We start from the raw sequence: 18,531 nt of genomic DNA, 5'->3' as shown, positions 1-18,531 counted from the left end.
GATCCCCTAGAGCTGGAGTGCCAGGTGGTTGTGAATCACCTGACCTGGATACTAGAAACTAACTCTGGTCCTCTGCAAGAGCAGTAAGTACTCTTAACCAGTGAGCCCTCTGTTCAACCAAACCCCTTGATCTTAAAGAGAGTCACAGAAATGATGCACCTTTACAACCTACCCTGCATAACGCTATGCACAGAGGAGCAAGTGAGTGACGAAAGTAACCTCAGCTACAGCTGACACCTTGAAGTCCTGTCACCTCCCTGTTTGTTTACACTGCACTACACTAGGTTTCCTGTCACTGGCAGCTAAAACATCTTAACTGACATACAACTGTATATGCAAAACTCTTAGAGACTTAAAAACTCAGCGCTTTTGATTTCCCTGATAGACAGTGACCACCACCACCCCCTCCCCCACATCAGTGAGACACAAACACATCAAAATCACTGCTTACTACATACAGCAGATCCCCAGATAAGGTAATTACTAGGATTTTTTTTTTATTTTATTTATTTTTTTGGTTTTTTGAGACAGGGTTTCTCTGTGTAGCTTTGCGCCTTTCCTGGATCTCGCTCTGTAGACCAGGCTGGCCTAGAACTCACAGAGATCCGCCTGCCTCTGCCTCCCGAGTGCTGAGATTAAAGGCGTGTACCATCACCGCCCGGCAATACTGGGGTATTAAAGACTGTATCACATCACACAAAAAAGAAAACATCACTTTTTTCTAATGAGACAGAAAGCAATGCACACATACACAAAAAACTGCAATACACACTAGTGCTCTTTCCAAACTTGAGCAGTCAAAGTTATGTGGAGGATTCTGGTTTCTTCCAGACACAAAACATGACTTGAATGCACAGGAGATCACATCCCAGCCTTCAGGAAGCAAGAAGCCTCACAGGCTCTCCATCACTGAAGTCTGAGCATGTGAGTCCATACCAGAGACAAAGGAACATGCAGTGCTAGATATACGTCTCACAAACGGGAGATACACTCCACATGCTTCATCAGTTCCTTAAGGACTTCTGTTGGTTCAAACAGAGCTGTCAACTTGTCGTAGGCTCAAGGACACCCAGGAGGATGGGGGTGGGGAGAGCTAAACCAGGAACTGCGGTCACCTTCCAACAGCTCCAGGTAGAGTATGATCCAAAGTTTTGACCTCCTGCTGTGAAAAACCAAATTTCTGGCACTGAGCCTGAATTTCTAATTCATATTTGAGGCCAAGGACTGAGTTAATCCCAAACCTAGAGTCACTGACATTCAAACAACGATGATCAGAAAAGTAACAAAGCACACAAGGAGAAAACTCTTCCAGCCAGGAAACCAAGTTCCGGTGTGAGGGCAGGACACTGCCCCAGATTTTATATCCTGCTTCTAGATCTCTATTGAACCAGGAGAAAGAGAGGAACCTAACAGCTGCCTAGTCATGGCATTCCTCAAAGGCAGGTGTCCACACTAGGAAGAAGGCGCTCAGACAGAATCCTCATGTGTTTCCGGTCTCAAATGTCACAAGCATTATCCTGAAAATTTAGAGAGGCTCATCCACCAAATAACATCCACACCCATAGTTTACCGTTAGAAGTCGGCTGAACATTCCTAAAGATGCAAACTCTACGGGATTTTTTATACCTGGCTGTCAGCACATGCCCCCAGCCCACCCATGTCCCAGCATGGACCTAACATGTCTTCAAACTGCAACATAAAATGAGTTAGATAAAACCCATTTTCTGTAAGTTTATATAAATTTTTTTAAAAGTTAAATCCTAACTTTTCCTTTATAAGGTGTTCTTTTTCTAAGTCAGTATTGTTACATCTTATTGGAAGTTCACGTTTTTGGAGAAGGCTATTTTCTCATTCTGGGGGGAAAAAAACCTGTATCCTCCTCCAATTTTTACAATCTCCGTTTTATGTAACAGAGAGATCCTACTTTTCTTTACCATCTGAAGACATGTTGCTAATGATGGGGATTCACACTGAGAAGTGAGTCATTTGGCAATTTCATTACTGTGCTAATATCATGGCGTGCACATATACTAACTTAGATTTCCAAGGTTAATCACCTGAGTGGCCTCTCAACACAGTTAACAAGCTCCATACACATGAGATGCTTGAGGCTGCTGCTGACACAGCAAAGCATACTGTCTTACAGTAAGCTTTCTAAATAGTAAAACTAAAGTCATGACAGAAGTATAGTTTCAGTAAGTACTGTAAATGCAGTAAGAACTGCTTATCTTTGGTATTGTTACTGGGCTGGGGATGTAGTTCAGGAGTAGAGCTCAGCACACCTGAGACCATGGGCTCCATCCCCAGCACCCCCAAAAGTAAACATTATGTGCTATACCTAACTGCATGCAATAACTCTTATAAAGCTAACGGATTAGACTGTTAACATCAGCAATTCCTTGAACCAGTATGTAATAATCATTACAAGGTTACAGGGATGACATCCCTAATAGGAATTTTTCAGTTCCTAGTAGGACCACCTTCACATATGTGGTTTGTCCTCCATTAAAGCATTAGTGCCTGGCAAATGACTACAGACTAGCCTGGTCTGTAGTAGTTTAAGCCACTAACAGATGATGTAAAATGAACAGACCAGGCAAGCTGGCCGCTGCTGTAACTGCCTCCACTGGCATGTTCTTTCTCATACCCACCTGTTCTGGTACACAGTTCATAAACTGCTTGGTTTAGGGTTCTGTTGAAAAGACTCATTTCCTTTCTTTCTTTTTTCTTTTTGTCTTCTTTACCCACCCCCGCCCCGCTTTTTTTGTTTATTTGGTTGGTTTTGGGTTTTGTTTTGTTTTGTTTTGTGGGGGGGGCGTTGAGACAGGGTTTCTCTGTGTAGTTTTGCACCTTTCCTGGAACTCACTTTGTAGACCAGGCTGACCTCAAACTCACAAGAGATCCGCCTGGCTCTGCCTCCCAAGTGCTGGGATCAAAGGCATGCGCCACCACCGCCCTGCTTCCCCCTGCTTTAAAAGTAGTGTAAATCCACAGTCAAGAACCTGGAAATCTTCAGCCAAAAGCCTTTAAGAAGAAACACCACCTTAACAGTTCCTCTGGGCTACCTGCATTGTACATCAGTTGACCTTTTTTGCATGGGCCATCTCTGGACCTTCTTCCCCCGGTTCCAAAGCTTAACTAAATCATAGCGAAGAGAGTGCATCACTCTTCACTTGCACCACATACAAACAGCTACAGAGATCACCTGACAATGTGTGTGCGTGAGAAACCATGAATTGGACTCCCATCGTGGGAACTGCGAATTTAAAAGACAACTAGACTGAACACAAACAAGGGATCTCTGCCATCCTACTACTGATGGACCGGTCTTGGAAGTGCACAGCAAAGTAGAAGAACGGGTGCAGACAGGGACGACCTTGACACAGATGCAACGGGCTTCTCCGCCCCAGAGGAGGTGTCCCAGTTTTCAACAACTAAGTGCAAACTGATAATACAACCAGAGATCACAAGGACGTCTTCACGAGGCACAGGAGAGATCAACGCGCAGTAACAACGCCAGCAGGTGCTCCCAATCAAGCATGGTCCCCGGCTTTTCCAGGGGGACTGGTGGACGCAGACATTGGCGGGGCTCGCCCCCCACTCCGGTTCCCCTCATCAAAAGGGGACGAAGGCGGGAAGCGCGGCGGGCCCATACAACCCGCGCTCCGAGTTCGTCAAAGTTTGGAGCGGCGGCTGCACCCCATGCTAAGTTCGGTACCGACCACCCCTCCCAGTCCAAGAGCGCCCCAGAGAAGCGCGACTCCGATGCGGCTTCCCGAGCGCGCGCCCGCATTCCAGGCATCCGTTCCGCTATGCACTGGAGACAGCGTGAGGACGCCGACCCCCGCGGCCCCGCTCGGCCCTCCTCGGCCCCGCTCGGCCCTGTTCGGCACCCCTCGGCCCGGCTCTGCTCCCCTCCCCTCAGCTCCTCTCCCACGCCCTACTCACCTGGAGAGTAGGAGGCTCCGCTCTCCGCACGCCGAGTCCGCGACGCGGGCGCCGGGAGCCTAGTGCAAAGCGATCCGGGTGGGCTCGCCAGCCGAGCGCCCCTCGACCGCTCTTTGTGTCTGGCCGCGCTCCCCTGGGCTCCCAAGGCCTTCGGGCGCCGCCCCCTCGTTCTCGCGGGGCCTCCCCAGGGAAGGGGAGGGGCGGTGTCGGGGGGCGGGGCTTGGAGGGGCGGGGCGAGAAAGCAGGCGGAGCTGGACCAGGGGCCTAGCTGGTCAGGAAGAAGAGGATACAGTATAAAAGCTAGGCTCTGGGAGATAGAGTGTCATAAAAACCAAGTTACCCAAGTCCTTTCAAGTGGAGAATTCTACAGAGTGAAAGGCAGCCAGGAACATATAAAAAGCCTATACCATACTCTGATCAGCCATACTTTGGCTGTTTCCCTTTTGATACGTCATAACTTGTCCTACTTAGGGATGGACATGACAGCTGTGCACACCCTGTACAGATGAACATGACAGCTCTGCATACCCTGTGGCAGTGGTGTAGCTGTGGGACATATAGCCAGGGCCTTGATTCCCTCTAGATTGTGATATGAGGTTCCTAATTGTGCTGTGCTATAGTTGCTGCTGTAAAGGATGTGTTTTATTGGTACTGGGGAGATGGTTCAGCGCATAAAGGCCCTTGCCTTGCAAGCCTGATGACCTGAGATCAATCCCAAAACCTATGTAAAAGTGATAGGAGGTGCTGGAGAGACGGCTCAGCAGTGAAGAACACTGACTGCTCTTCCTGAGGATTCAAGCTCAATTCCCAGCACCCACATGGCAGCTCACCACCATCTGTAACTCCAGTTCCAGGGGATCCAATGCCCTCTTCTGGGCTCCTCAGTCACCAGGTGTGCATGTGGTGCATAGACATACATGCAGGCAAAACACTCATACACATAAATTTAAAAAAAAAATAGAGGTAGTAGGAGAGAATCAATTCCACAGAGCTCTCTTCTGACCACACACACACACACACACACACACACACACACACTCACACTCACACTCACACACTCACACACACATTAAGGTACTTGCCCTTCTGGACACACACACACATAAGCATCACACACACACATACACACACACACACACACACATTCACACAATAATTGCATTTTAACATATTTTAAAAGACTGTATATTCTCTATCTCCTTACACTCCAGGTTTTTCATATACTGTTAGAGAATGAACTTGGTATTTAGTAAGAATCACCATGCCATTTAATGAATGCTGGACTTTATACTACCCAGTTATATATCTCTAGCATCTTCACTTTCTTCATCTGTGAAGTGGAGATGTGAAAAAGACCCATTGCAGGGAGATGAACTAAATCCAGTCAAGTCAGCAACCAAAATTAGCCATCACAGCCAGCGAGAAACAGGATATGTTGCTCAATTTTTCCTAACTACAGCAAACAGTTGAGATAAGAAACTCATAAAGAAAAATGGGTTTGTTTGGTCTTTCAATTTTAGAGCTATTAGTCCATGATCATCCATCTTTGTTGCTTGTGGCAAGTCACACCACATCAAAGCTGGGATGCAAGGGGGCTGGAGAGGGAGAGGAGTGGCGGGGTAGGGAGGCAGAGTCCCTTCAGGGGCACCTCCTCAATGCCCAGAGGATTTAGTACTAGATCTCGCCTCCTAAAGGGTCTGTTGCTTCAACAGCACCACAGACTTGAACCAAGCTGGCAGTATGTGGGAAACATACCCGCTCCAAACTCTCATGTGAAAGGAATAAGTCCCTCCACTTGACAATTTACAATTGGCAATACCAGTGCCTGAACCTTCTCCTGGAGACTCTAAGATTTCCTCAGGAAAAACCCCGAGTCAGTCCTGCCTCTCTTTCTTATACTCTTTATCCATTCCACACATCCCAGCAGCATCTCATCCCGGTGGGCCTTCTTTTTGTGAAAATTTTATTTGTTTGATTTTTAAAAGTTATTTGATCAATTTAGTCAGTGTGCATGGCAGGGGTGGGCACATGTGCTTGGTCGTGGGCAGCATCCTTGTGCAGCAAGTGCTTTTACCAGCTAAACCGTCTCCCAGGCCCCAGAAGGTAGTGTCTTCTCAAAAATAACTACTTTCCATCTCCTTTTGAACACAAATGGTAGAACACATGCCCCCAAGTCGTCACCGAAGGAATGGCTTTTGGACCAGGTTCTGGGACTTCCTAATTTCCCACATAAAGAAAGTTGCTTTTCCAGATAGAGAGACACAGTCAGCCTTTACCCTGCAAATCTTTTTGACACGCAGATTACACTTAACCTTCCTAACAAGGAAAGTTGCATTGTCCTGGGACAAAATATGATCCCCTTTCACTGTGGATATAATGTATCATTTTTAAGCCAAGGAGCTAGGAAACAAGGCTTCTGCCCTAGAGTCTATGGGTTTAGCAGCCCACGCTGGTACCTTATCTATTCTCAGCAGCTCAGAACCGGGAGGCTCACCAGCCCAGTCTGGCTGACTCACATTCATTTAAAGATTATCAGTTGTCTGTGTAATGGTCACAGATCTCCTTTCATTTCACACCGTTGTCTCGGCAGAAATTCAGGAAACTCTTGAACTGATATTGCCATTTTCTTTTGTCTTTTTATTTAATTTTAATTAATTCATTAACTTATTTATTTTGGTGCTGAGCAGGAACACACAGCCTTCAGCTTGCTAAGCATGTGTTCTAACTGATCTGCATCTCCAGTTTTAACATTATAGTCTCAAAGTATGATAAAATGAGAAGAATTCCTTTCTGATCCTTGGATGATGTCTTCTTCTTTGATTCTTTGTATTTTGTCTTCTTGTTCCTGACAGAGGAGGAAATGGTAGAACCACTGCAAAGGCCTTATGGTGTTCTTGAGCAATCTGTCCTTTCTAGAAATCTCTTTTTTTTTCCCATCACTTGATATGAGTGCCGTTTGGTTTGGGTGTCGGGGATTGAATCCAGGGCCATGTGCATGTTAAGTCTGTGCTCTACCACTGAGCTTCACTCCTAATGACCTTATGACTTCCTGCCTGCATTTCCCTCCTCCCTCCTCTGTCCTTCTCTTCCTCCTCTCCCCCTTTATCACTGAGCTACATCTGCACCCAGCCTGCTTGCCCAGGATTTCTAATATCAGTTGGCTTGTACTGTGTGATTTCTTTCTTCCTCTTCTCCTCCTTCTGTGAGACACGGTCTTTCAATGTGGACCAGGCTGGTCTGGAACTTGGCAATCCTCCTGTCTCAACCTTCCAAATAGTAGGATTATAGATACATGCCACCACACTCTACTTCTTTCTTTTCCTTTTGGGTGGTCTAGTAGCTGGAGGATGTGGCATGGATGGGGATGAAATGGAGAGACAGATGGACCAAGATGCTGCCTTAGTCAAGTTTTTGTTGCGGTAAGAACACTTGCAATTGAGTAATTATAAAGAGAGGAGTGTAATTGAGCTCACAGCTCTGAAGGCTGATGATCTAAGGCTAGGTGGTCCTGACTAGGCTTAGCCGTGCTTTACCACATACTTGGGGTTAAACTGCTCCTATTTTTATAGTTAAAAAAAGATGATCCCAATTTTATTGGCAACATCCAACACATCATAATCAGAAGCTAGCAGAGCATACTCCTTCTCTTCAGCAGGTCCTCTCAGGGTACTGACTTTGGAAACACCGATGTAGTAGAGTTTCTTCACAGCCTGTTCCATCTGCAGCGTGTTGCCTTCACATCCACAATGAACACCAATGTGTTGTCATCTATCTTCTGGTGCTGTGCTGTGCTTGATTTTGGCACAGTGGTCAAAGCTAGTCAAATACCCTTGACAGATATTTGGGCCGCATCTGGAGCCACAGGGTCTTGAGCCTCCGGAGGTGAGAGACCTGTGGCTCTTCTTCTCGTGGCTGTGGATGCCGTTCGGCACTGCCTACCTGACTTCAGTCCCTTCACTTGGCTTCTGGCTTGGGAGGGGCAAGAACTTCCTTCCTCACTTTCAGCACCATCTTAGTGAAAGGGTTTCTGACCTCAGTCTCCTCTTGCAAGAACTAAGCAGGAACCCACAAGAACTATATCACCATCTTCCCAGGGCAGTGGCCCCAGTGACCGAACCATCTTATGTCCTTCCTTTTTAAAAATTATTTTTGTTTGGTTTTGTTGTTTGTTAGTTTTTTTAATATGAGCTTTGCTATATGCTGGCCTGACACTTGGATTCCTCTAGCCTCAGCCATTTAAATGCTGGGAGTTCAAGCATGGAACTCTATACCTCTAAATACCACCGAATGGTAACCAAGCCTCTGTCATAAAGCCTTGGAACAACCCATGTCCAAACTGTGGTAGAAGGGCACTTCTCACAAGAAAATGACGGGATTAATTTAGGTTTGATAAGTGACCAATCTCAGTTTCTCTCTACCAGAGAGGGCTGGGCCAGCCCCAAGAGGACACACTCAAACTTTAGAGACAAACTGCCTCCAAACAATAGCAGGCTTGTTTTGTCCAGCTCAGAGTATATTAGAGTGCACATTATTTGTGTATTTGCCCAAGTATAGGAGTGGGACTAAGCATCCCTAGATTGGAAAATAAGGTAAGGATGGAGCTCAGTTGGTAGAGTGCTTGCCTAGCATGCACAAAATTCTGAGTTTAACTCCCAACAATACATAAGCCAGGTGTGGGGCCTCATGCCTGTAATCCCAGCACTTGGGAGGTGGAGACAGGAGAACCAGAAGTTACAAGTCACCCTGGCTACACAAAAAGTTTAAGGCCAACCTGGGATACCAGACAGGATAGCAGAGAGGTAGAGAGATGACTAATTAACATAATTAACACTAAAGGCCTTTCGAGAAAGTCATATGGAAACTTAGTACAGTAGAAACACCCTAAGATACACACATATAAATATATGAAAAGAGATTAAATTGAGTTGCCCTGCAACAAGGAAAATAGACACCACAGGCTAGCAAATGAAAACCCAGTGCCAAGAATCAGTTACCTCTTTTGGAGTTGGTAGCCAGTAGAGTCCCATAGACCCCCAAACATTACAGGCTCTTATCACTGCTCTTGGGAACCCTGCAGAACTTGATGGTAATACCTTGTTGCTGAAGACATTGCATTCCTGAGTCATAGGACATGAAAAAAAACCATCAAGCTTCACTGGCTTGCTTTCCCCATGCTAGAAGGTGCTATACATACTACTGGAGGAGAAAAGAAATCATCAGTCTTAACCAGCTGTGAGTCCTGCAGGTTACAGTCATGACATATAAAAGACATATAGTAATATATATGACATATAATGACATATAGTAATAACACGTAAAGGCATGCCCATTGGTGAAATGGACGCACAAACGTTATAGGAGTTACCAACACTTTCTGGTTGGATTTAAGGCCTGAACCACAAGATATCTGGCACAACTATCAGAGTTAAGAACCTGTGGCAAAATAGATCATAGGACCTAGGCGACAACCCTTTTTTTTTTTTTTTTTTGTGAGACAGGGTTTCTTTGTGTAGCTCTGGCTGTCCTGGAACTCTCTCTGTAGACTAGGCTGGCCTTGAACTCGCAGAGATCACTCTGTCTCTGCCTCCTGAGTGCTGGGATTAAAGGCGTGTGCCACTATGCCCAGCAAACCCACTACTATTAACCAAATCATGATTTATTTCTATACCCATAGACTAGTGAATCTCTCCACCTTATCAAAAGAGTTTCTTGAAAGCAGTGGCGACAAACAGAGACCCACAACTGGTCAAGGCACAGAGAATAAGAAGCTTTGGAGTGACCAGTCCTACATGGGACATCTATCATATCTATTCCTCCCAAGGCTCAGGGATCTTTGCAGAAGAGGAACAGAGAGCCAGAGGCAGCGGATGACTATAATGAAACAGTGCTTTCTGGACACAACAGGTAATTGCACATATGAGCTCAAGCCACACAAAATCTGAGTATGAAGCGGGGAGGTGGTCCCCAAGCCCTACTCCGAACTGAGGAGTTATTGGCAACTGACAGCTACTGGGAGAGAGAGAGTCTGTTTTCTTAAAGGTGTGGCCCCTAGTGGGTTGACCATGCTCCAGGAGATGACCCCACACCCAAGAGTATTTGGGTAGCACAAATTGGAATTTATGGGTTGAAAAAAAAAGACCTTAAGTTGGGTGGACAGGGAGGTATGGGGTGGATCTGGGAAGAGCTGAGAGGAGAGGGAGTGGATATGTTAAAAGTACAATGTATGAAATTCTCAAAGAGTTAATTAAATACCATCTAGAAATAAATAAAAGAACCAGTAAAGAGTGCATTAACACATTCTTTTGTTAGTATTCTTGCTGGTTTGCTTGTCTGCTTTGAAACAATGTCTCATTATATATTCTACGCTGGCCATTAACTCCTGGTTCTGCTCTGCTTCCCAGGCTGTGTGCCACCACACTTGGTTAATACAGAGCCTTTATTCAGAATGACCACAAAAAGAAGAAAATGAAGACTGAGGGCAATGAATCATCTGCAACACAATTGCATGAGAATATTCAGGTCTCTTACCTTAAGCTTCGTAGTCATTAAATGGATTTCCTTTAGGTTTCTAAATCCATCTGCTCTGGTGTCTCTGTCATGCAGCAGTTGTCCTGAATCAATCATACAACTCAGATTGTCTGCAGAACTGAGCTCTCTTCAGATAAGGGAATTGTTCTGCACACTTCCAAAGGCCAGTCAGAGACTCTGAACCTGGCTGGTAGAGCCACATGAGCCAAATAATGAAGATAGGGAAGGGAATGTTGGGCTCATAATGCCAGTGATAGATTTCTCAGGAAAACTGGTCAGGAAGTAACCTGATATTATATTTTAGCTGGGAAAGTAGCCAGGAAGTTAGTTATACCTGGCTTGTAAGAACACACATGGGAGACTATCGAGTTGTCTCAGTGGTTAAGAATGCATATTCTTCTTTCAGAGGACCCGAGTTCAGTTCCCGGCACTCGTATGGGGGCAGCTTGAGACCTCCTGTAACTCCAGTCCTAAGGAATCTGATGCCTAGCTGGACTTCTTTCCCCATGGTCTTTAATGAGTCTGCATTTAAGACAGTGGAAGCCAACTGCACTAACCTCAAGGACATCACAGCCCTGTGGGTCTCCTCCTGCAGAAAAATCTTGCACTGATGATTCAGGAGAGTGTACTTCATGCTAATATACCAAGCTTCCCTTCCATTGACTTGAGTCTGTCTGTCTATCAGGTTATATGCAGATCTGCCCACAAAAAAAATTATTTCATTCATTCATTCATTGATTCATTCATTCATTCGCATGTGTGTGTGTGTGTGTGTGTGTGCATGTGTGTGTGTGTGTGTGTAAGCATATGTACCACAACATATGTGTAGAGGTCAGAGGAAAATTTAGGGGGATGCCAATTCTTCCTTTCCACTGTGTGGGTTCCAAGGGTTGTACTCAGGACTTCAGGCTTGGTTGACATGCACCTTCACCAGATGAGCCATCTCACTAGCCCCAGCTCTGTCCATTTTTGAAAAGACACCCTGAGCGTCTGCAACATCCCGCCCATTGAGTAAACTATCCTACTCTGCTTTGTCTTGTTCTGTTAAGTCCTGTGCTAAAGCCCGACTGTTAGGCTCCACTTTTCCCAACTAAATTGAAAGTCTCCACCATGAGGAGTAATGGTCTGTGTGCCACATCTCCCACAGCACCTAGCAGGAAGCCTGATAAACAGTCAGGTTCTGTGTTTAATGAAGTCTGCAATAAATTATATGTGCTCTGGCAATGATTTCAATGACTGTAGCTTGGAAAAATAGTTTCCACGAAACAGACGTTCTTTTTTTTTCTCATGAAATTTCCATCACCATGTGATATATGGAGTCAAGACATGCCAACAACCCTCAGAGAGTTGTGCTTTGACAAACAGCCACAAATAGGATGTTTGTTTTGTTTTGGTTTGGTTTTTGTTTTTGTTTCTCAAGACAGGGTTTCTCTGTGTAGTTTTGGTGCCTGCTTTGGATCTCTCTTGCTCTGTAGATCAGACTGGCCTCAACTCACAGAGATCCGCCTGCCTCTGCCTCCCGAGTGCTGGGACTAAAGGCTTTTGCCGCCGCCGCCGCCGCCGCCTGGCGCCCCGCTGGTTGGTGGGTCTTTGCAGTGCTGTCAGTTCACATTCATTTTCTGTAGTTACATTAAATAAGAACCATCAGAACTGGGGTTTTGGGGGGGTTGTTTTTGTTTTGTTTTGTTTTGTATTGTTTTGTTTTTGTTTTGAGACAGGGTTTCTCTTTGTAGTTTTGGTGCCTGTCCTGGATCTCACTCTGTAGACGAGGCTGGCCTCGAACTCACAGAGATCCTCCTGGCTCTGCCTCCTAAATCCTGGGATTATGGTGTGTGCCACTGCCGCCCAGCCAGAAACATATTCTTTTTTTTTTTTCTTTTTTTTTTTTTTAAGATTTATTTATTTATTATGTATACAGTGTTCTGCCTTCATGCATGCTTGCAGGCCAGAAGAGGGCACCAGAGCTCATTACAGATGAGATTGTGAGCCACCATGTGGTTGCTGAGAATTGAACTCAGGACCTCTGGAAGAACAGCCAGTGCTCTTAACTGCTGAGCCATCTCTCCAGCCCACCATATTCTTTAAAACATTTATTATTTAAAAGAAAGATTGGCCGGATATGGTGGCGCACACCTTCGGTCTCAGCACCCAGGAGGCAGAGGCACGTGGATCTCTGTGAGTGTAAGGCGGGACTGATCTACATAGCAAGTTCCAAGACAGCCAGGGCTACATAACAGACCTGGAATGTTTCTCAATTTGAGTTTATCTGATGCTTAGACTAGTATTACGGACTTTGAGGAAGAACACAGAAAAATGTGCCTGTGTCATCACATCGTATCAGCTAGAATCCAAAATCCATGAGATTTCTTGGAGACAGCATTTTGCTTTGTTGCCTAGACTGGTCTTAAACAGGTGAGTTTGAACAGGGCTGCTGCTGTGCACTGCTGCGTCTGACTACATGATGTTATTGGTGATGTTAATCTTGACCGATCAGTTCTCTTGGTTCAGGTGTTGACTGCCGGGTTTCTCCTCCATGACAGTCTCAAGTTCCCTTTCCATATTCTATTCTTTGCTAGCAAGTTACAAATCCAGCCCACACTCTAGGAGAGGATTAAGTTCCGGCTCCTGGAGGGGAATTATTTACATGTATTATTTAGTATTCTTTATAAGGAAGACCTATCTCTTTTTATTTATTTATTTGTTTGTTTGTTTGTTTGTTTGTTTATTTTGAGCTGAGGATCGAACCCAGAGCCTTGCGCTTGCTACACAAGTACTCTACCACTGAGCTAAATCCCCAACCCCATTTATTTTTTTAAATCATTTCTTTATGTCAGCCTATATACTTACTTTATACTTTTTTATAATTTGATTTAATTTACATATCAACCACGGATTCCCCTGTCCTCCCTCTTCCCAGACCCCCCTTCCCCCAATCTACCCCCCATTCCCATCTCCTCCAGGGCAAGGTCTCCCCTGGGGATTCAACTCAGCCTGGTAGATTCAGTTAAGGCAGGTCCAGTCCCCTCCTCTCTTCACCTAGGCTGAGCAAAGTGTCCCAGCATAGGCCCCAGGCTCCAAAGAGCCAGCTCATACACTACTTTATACTCTTGATTAGAATCAAAAGCTGTTATTTCACAGTGCAAATTGTTCCAGCTTTAGCCACAGGGACTTATTCCCTCATTTTTTCACTTTAGGAGAGCATTTCCTCAATGTTTGGCACTATTTAATGTTCTAGGTGCCTCATATTTTCCTTGTCTTGGTATTAGCATCAGATCATGTCTTTAAAAAGCCTTGATTTCTTTCATTGGAGAATCAGGTTTAGAAACAAAGATCTGAGTGTGTTTATTGAGATTGCAATCATCTGCCTACCAACCTAACTACACACTAACTATATGCATTATATGTTAAATACACGTGCTCATACCAAAGGCCCCAGTTTAAATGTGATACCATGGGCTTTAATTAGTAATTCTTTGCAAAATATTATTTTAGTGTGTAAATTAATGGCTCCCGTTGTATTTTACATACATATCATTTTACCATTCCTATTCAATATCTCTTTACTCTAGCATGTCTCTTCCTCTTCTTCCTACTGTCCATCCTTTCTGCAAGTAATCCACTTTCCTTCACATCATATGTTAAAATGCAGATTCTGCATGAGAGTAAGCATAATATTTGTTTCCCCCATCACCCTTTCTTAACCACTGAGCTATCTCTCCAGCTCATTGTCCTTTCTTTTACGCTCTCCCCACTCCTTCAGGCTCCATCCTCTCCCCCACCACAGAAGCCCTTCTATTTCCACGTCCTACATATAGTATTAAAATTAAATCTAAGTTACACATATGAGACAAAACCTATTTGTCTGAGTCTGGCTTATTTTGCCTGACATGATGATTTATAGCTGCATCCACTTCTCAGCATTTAGGCTGGCTCCATCTTTGACTCCCAGGAAAAGAACCGTAATAAACAGGGATGCACAAGCCTTTCTGGTTTTTACTGACTTTGATCCCTTTGGGTATATATCCAGGCATGGTAGAGCTGGATCATACAATAGTTCTTAGGGTTTTTTTTCCCCTTTGAGACAGGGTATCACCTGGGACTTGCTATATAGACCAGGCTGGCCTCTGCCTCCCCAGTGCTGGGATTACAGGTGTGCAGCACCACATCTAGCTTTGTTTTTAGATTCTTGAGGAACCTCCAGGCTGATTGCCAACAGTGTAGAGGGCTACCAGCATTTATGTTTTCTTTTCTTCCTCCCTTTCTTTTAAAATATCTATTTGTTTACCTTTATTTATTTTTAATTTTTGAGACAGGATCTCATGTAGCACAAGCTGGCCTTGAATTTACTGTGAAACCAAGGATGGTATTGAACTCTTGACCCTCCAGACCTCCTCTTCCACCATGCCTGGCTTTGCTTTTTTTTTTTTTTTTTTTTTTTTTTTTAACGCAATTCTAACTACAATGAAATGTAGTCTTAACTGACATTCCCCTGACAGCTAAGGATGTTGTACTTTCCCCCATATAGTTACTGGCCATTATTCTTCTTTTGAGAGCTATTCGATTCATTTCCCCATTTATTGCTTGGATTATTTTGTTTTTTTAGTTCCCCATATCAATGATTCCACTGTCAGATGCAGAGCAAGAAAAACAATGCTTCTGTCCTGAGAGCTGTCTCTTCACCCGCATGTCTGCCTTGTTCAGTTTCATGCATTTCCATTTGTCAGTGCTATGTGTTCACATGCTAGTGTGCACACAAACATTTGAGGAAACCCGAGGAGGTCCTCAAGCATCCGGCTCTACCACCCTCCACGTTATTCTCTTGAGACAGGGTCACTCACTGCATGTGAGCTCACTCTTTCATGGAGGCTGGGCTAGCCCATGATCACCTGTCTCTGTGAGTTTACTTATAGAGCATGGAAGAGGGATGACTGGGAGGAGTCTGACTGGCCCCCAAAGCAGCCACACTTCATTCAGTGTGGATGATGGCTTCCCCACAGCCACATAGATAGATTCCCATTTCAGCTAACCTTCTCAAGCTTATATACCCTAGCATCTCCCCAGAGGTTAAGGTCACTTGCAATGAGGGTAGATCACATACAAATATCTGGGACAAGTGACTGGAATCTTGGATGAGGGTTCATTGATCCTCCCCATCCCCACCTATGAGGAAATGTCAACTGTTGACAAGTCTGATCATGATGTACTCTTGCAAACATAGGCCACTAATCTAATGAAGATGGGAGTTGTTTTGCTTGGAGGACCATAATCTATAATAGGAACATGCAGCCATGCCCAGCTTTTCTGTAGGCTCTGGGGATTGGAACTCTGATCCTCACTTTTGCACAGTAAGTGCTCTTACCCACTAAGCCATCTCTCTAGCTAGCTCTACATTGGTCAATTCTTGCCATGTATGTTTTAGAGCAGCAAGAGTCTTTCTAAGAAGTCTCTGTCTTTATCTTGAAGTGATTTTTCTGTGCTTTCCTCTAGTAGTTCCAACATTCCAAGCCTTACATAAAAGGTTTTTGATGCACTTTAAACTGGTTTTGGTGATGGTGAGAGTTACAGATCTAGCTTTGCTTTTTGCGGCTATCCAGGTTTCTTGGCACCATTTCTTAAAGAAACTGTCCTTTCTCCAAAACATGTTTTGGGCACATCTGTCAAAAATCAGGTGGCTGTGGCTCTGTGGATCTATTTCTTGGTCCCATATTCTGCTCCATTGATCTGTATCTGTTTTTCACTACTTCCATGCAGTTTCTGTTAATCTGACTCTGGCATAATTTGAAGTTAGGTATTGTGGCAGCTTTGGCATTTCTTTCTGTTCAATATCGCTTTTGCTATTTGGAGCCCTGTTCATTTCCTTGCCACTGAGAAGGTTTTTCCCTAGTTCTGTGAAAAACATCCTTGGACTTTTGATGGGGATTGAAGTGAATCTGTAGGTCATTTAGTATTGCAGCCATTTCACAATGTTAATTTTGCTAATCCACGGCACAGGGGGCTGCTCACTCTCTAGCAGGCATGTTCAGCCTTTTGACATTGCCATCTGTGAAATTCATGTCCAAGACCCTACCAATGAACTAAGAAACAGCCACACAGACGTTTAAGTTTACAAATTTGTGTTGGGCCATATCAATAATTACCCTGACACAGCCAATGCCTTAACTGCTGAGCCACCTCTCTTACCCCTCAAAGGAATTTCTACATAAAGTAAATAATCACATTATTTGTCCCTAAATCTAGTTTGTGCTGAATTACATTTATTGATATGTTGAACCACTTTGCATCCCTGAAATGAAGCCAAGTTGGTTACAGTGTAAGATCTTTTTAATTCTCTTTGCAACGAATTTGAGTATTTTTATCTACTTTCATTATAGAAATTGGTCTCTAGGGGTTTGTTGTCGTTGTTGTTGTTGTTTCCTGCTGTGTTCTTCTGTGGTGATCAGTTAGTTGGCATTTATTGAGTCTGTCTGTATTTCTGTTCTTGTTTGGTTTGTGTTTTTGCTCTTAATAGCAGATTGTTTCTCCTATCTGAATGGTACTGTGAATTGAGCCATTAAGAAAAAAAACTGCTGTAGCTGGGTGGTGGTGGCGGTGGCGGCGGCGGCGGCGGCGGCGGCGGCGCACGCCTTTAATCCCAGCACTCGGGAGGCAGAGGCAGAGGCAGGCGGATCTCTGTGAGTTCGAGGCTAGCCTGGTCTACAGAGAGAATTCCAGGACAGCCAGGGCAACACAGAGAAGCCCTGTGAAAGAAAAGAATAAGCTGCTGGGGCTGGAGCGATGGCCGCGCTTCCAGAGGACCTGAGTTTGATTCCCAGCACCCACAAGGTGGCTCACAAGTGTGAACTCCCGTCCCAGAGGATCTGATGTTCTCTTCTGGCTTCTGCTAGGACCAGATATGCACATGGTACACAGACATACATGCAGGCACAACATCCATACACATAAAATGAAAATAAAAAGAGAAACAAACAAACAGAAAAGGACTGCTCCCTTTGAAGATAAAACAGGAGCGAACTAAAGCAACAGATGCACAAGCCACAAAACAGAAATAAAAGAAACAGGGCAAAGCAAGCCAAAGCAGAGTGTGCTATAAAATCAACTGTTACTTAAGATAAAGGCTGCTGTTGAAAAGAAAGAGCCAAAGTGGGACAGGGAAAGGCGTCAAGGAAGGACATGAAAAGTTACATAAAGGAAAGCAGAAAGATGGGGAGCGGAGAGCAGTGTCCCAAGACGGATGGAAAAGAGCACGGGAGGCTTTAAATCCCAAGATAAAGTGTTGGAGAAATTTCTCTCTTAGTCTTCTAAATTTTGTTTCTTAGGTGGGGGGGAGCAGTGGGGAGGAAATCTATCAGACGGTGGGGGGGCAGTGGGGAGGGGATCTATCAGACAGTGGGGAGGGGATCTATCAGACAGTGGGGGGGCAGAGGGGAGGGGATCTATCAGACGGTGGGGAGGGGATCTATTAGATGGTGGGGAGGGGATCTATCAGACAGTGGGGGGGGGCAGTGGGGAGGGGATCTATCAGACTCAAGCTGTCTCCCTTCAGGAGTCACTTCTCTGTATCAGGAGCCTCTGCTGGCCATTCAGCTTTGCAGTGTGCAGGCCAGGTAGGTTCTCCCAGCCTCCTTTGACTCCACTTATGCATCCTTGGGTGGCTCATATGATAAACAGAGGGTGTCCTCAGAGCACTGGGAATCCAGCTCTGAAATCCATACAGAAGGACCAGTTTTTGTGCTTTTAGAGCCCACTTAGCATTAAACACCCTCCTGGGGGATGAGGCTGCAGGAAGACATGCACATGCCTCTTAACCAACTCCCACTACATACACAAACCCTCGCATGGATCCATTAAACTGTGTCACACAGTTTCACTGAACACACACCCCTGCACCCTTAGCCACGACATCAGAACTGCTCCTCCCACTGGGTATCCAAAACTATACTATGCACACAGCCCTTTTCTCCACTGTCCACACAGCCTTATTACACACTTACACACACACACACACACACACACACACACACACAGACACACACACCACTTTTCTGAAATGTTGAT

General features: G+C 44.9%; 1 protein-coding gene across 1 annotated transcript in view; it reads right to left on the bottom strand.

Annotated features, from left to right (window-relative positions):
* Positions 1–4,102, bottom strand: part of Ninl (ninein like) — a 77,125-nt gene extending 73,023 nt beyond the window's left edge. Inside the window, exon 1 of the mRNA XM_036185963.1 lies at positions 3,949–4,102. The gene's annotated coding sequence lies outside the window, so the exon portion shown is untranslated. The remainder of the gene's footprint in view (positions 1–3,948) is intronic.
* Between the last annotated feature and the right edge of the window lie 14,429 nt (positions 4,103–18,531).

This window comes from Onychomys torridus, chromosome 4 (genome assembly GCF_903995425.1).
Source record: "Onychomys torridus chromosome 4, mOncTor1.1, whole genome shotgun sequence".
NCBI lineage: Eukaryota > Metazoa > Chordata > Mammalia > Rodentia > Cricetidae > Onychomys > Onychomys torridus.
The sequence above is the reverse complement of the archived record's forward strand: the minus strand, read 5'-3'. Positions and strand labels throughout refer to the sequence as shown.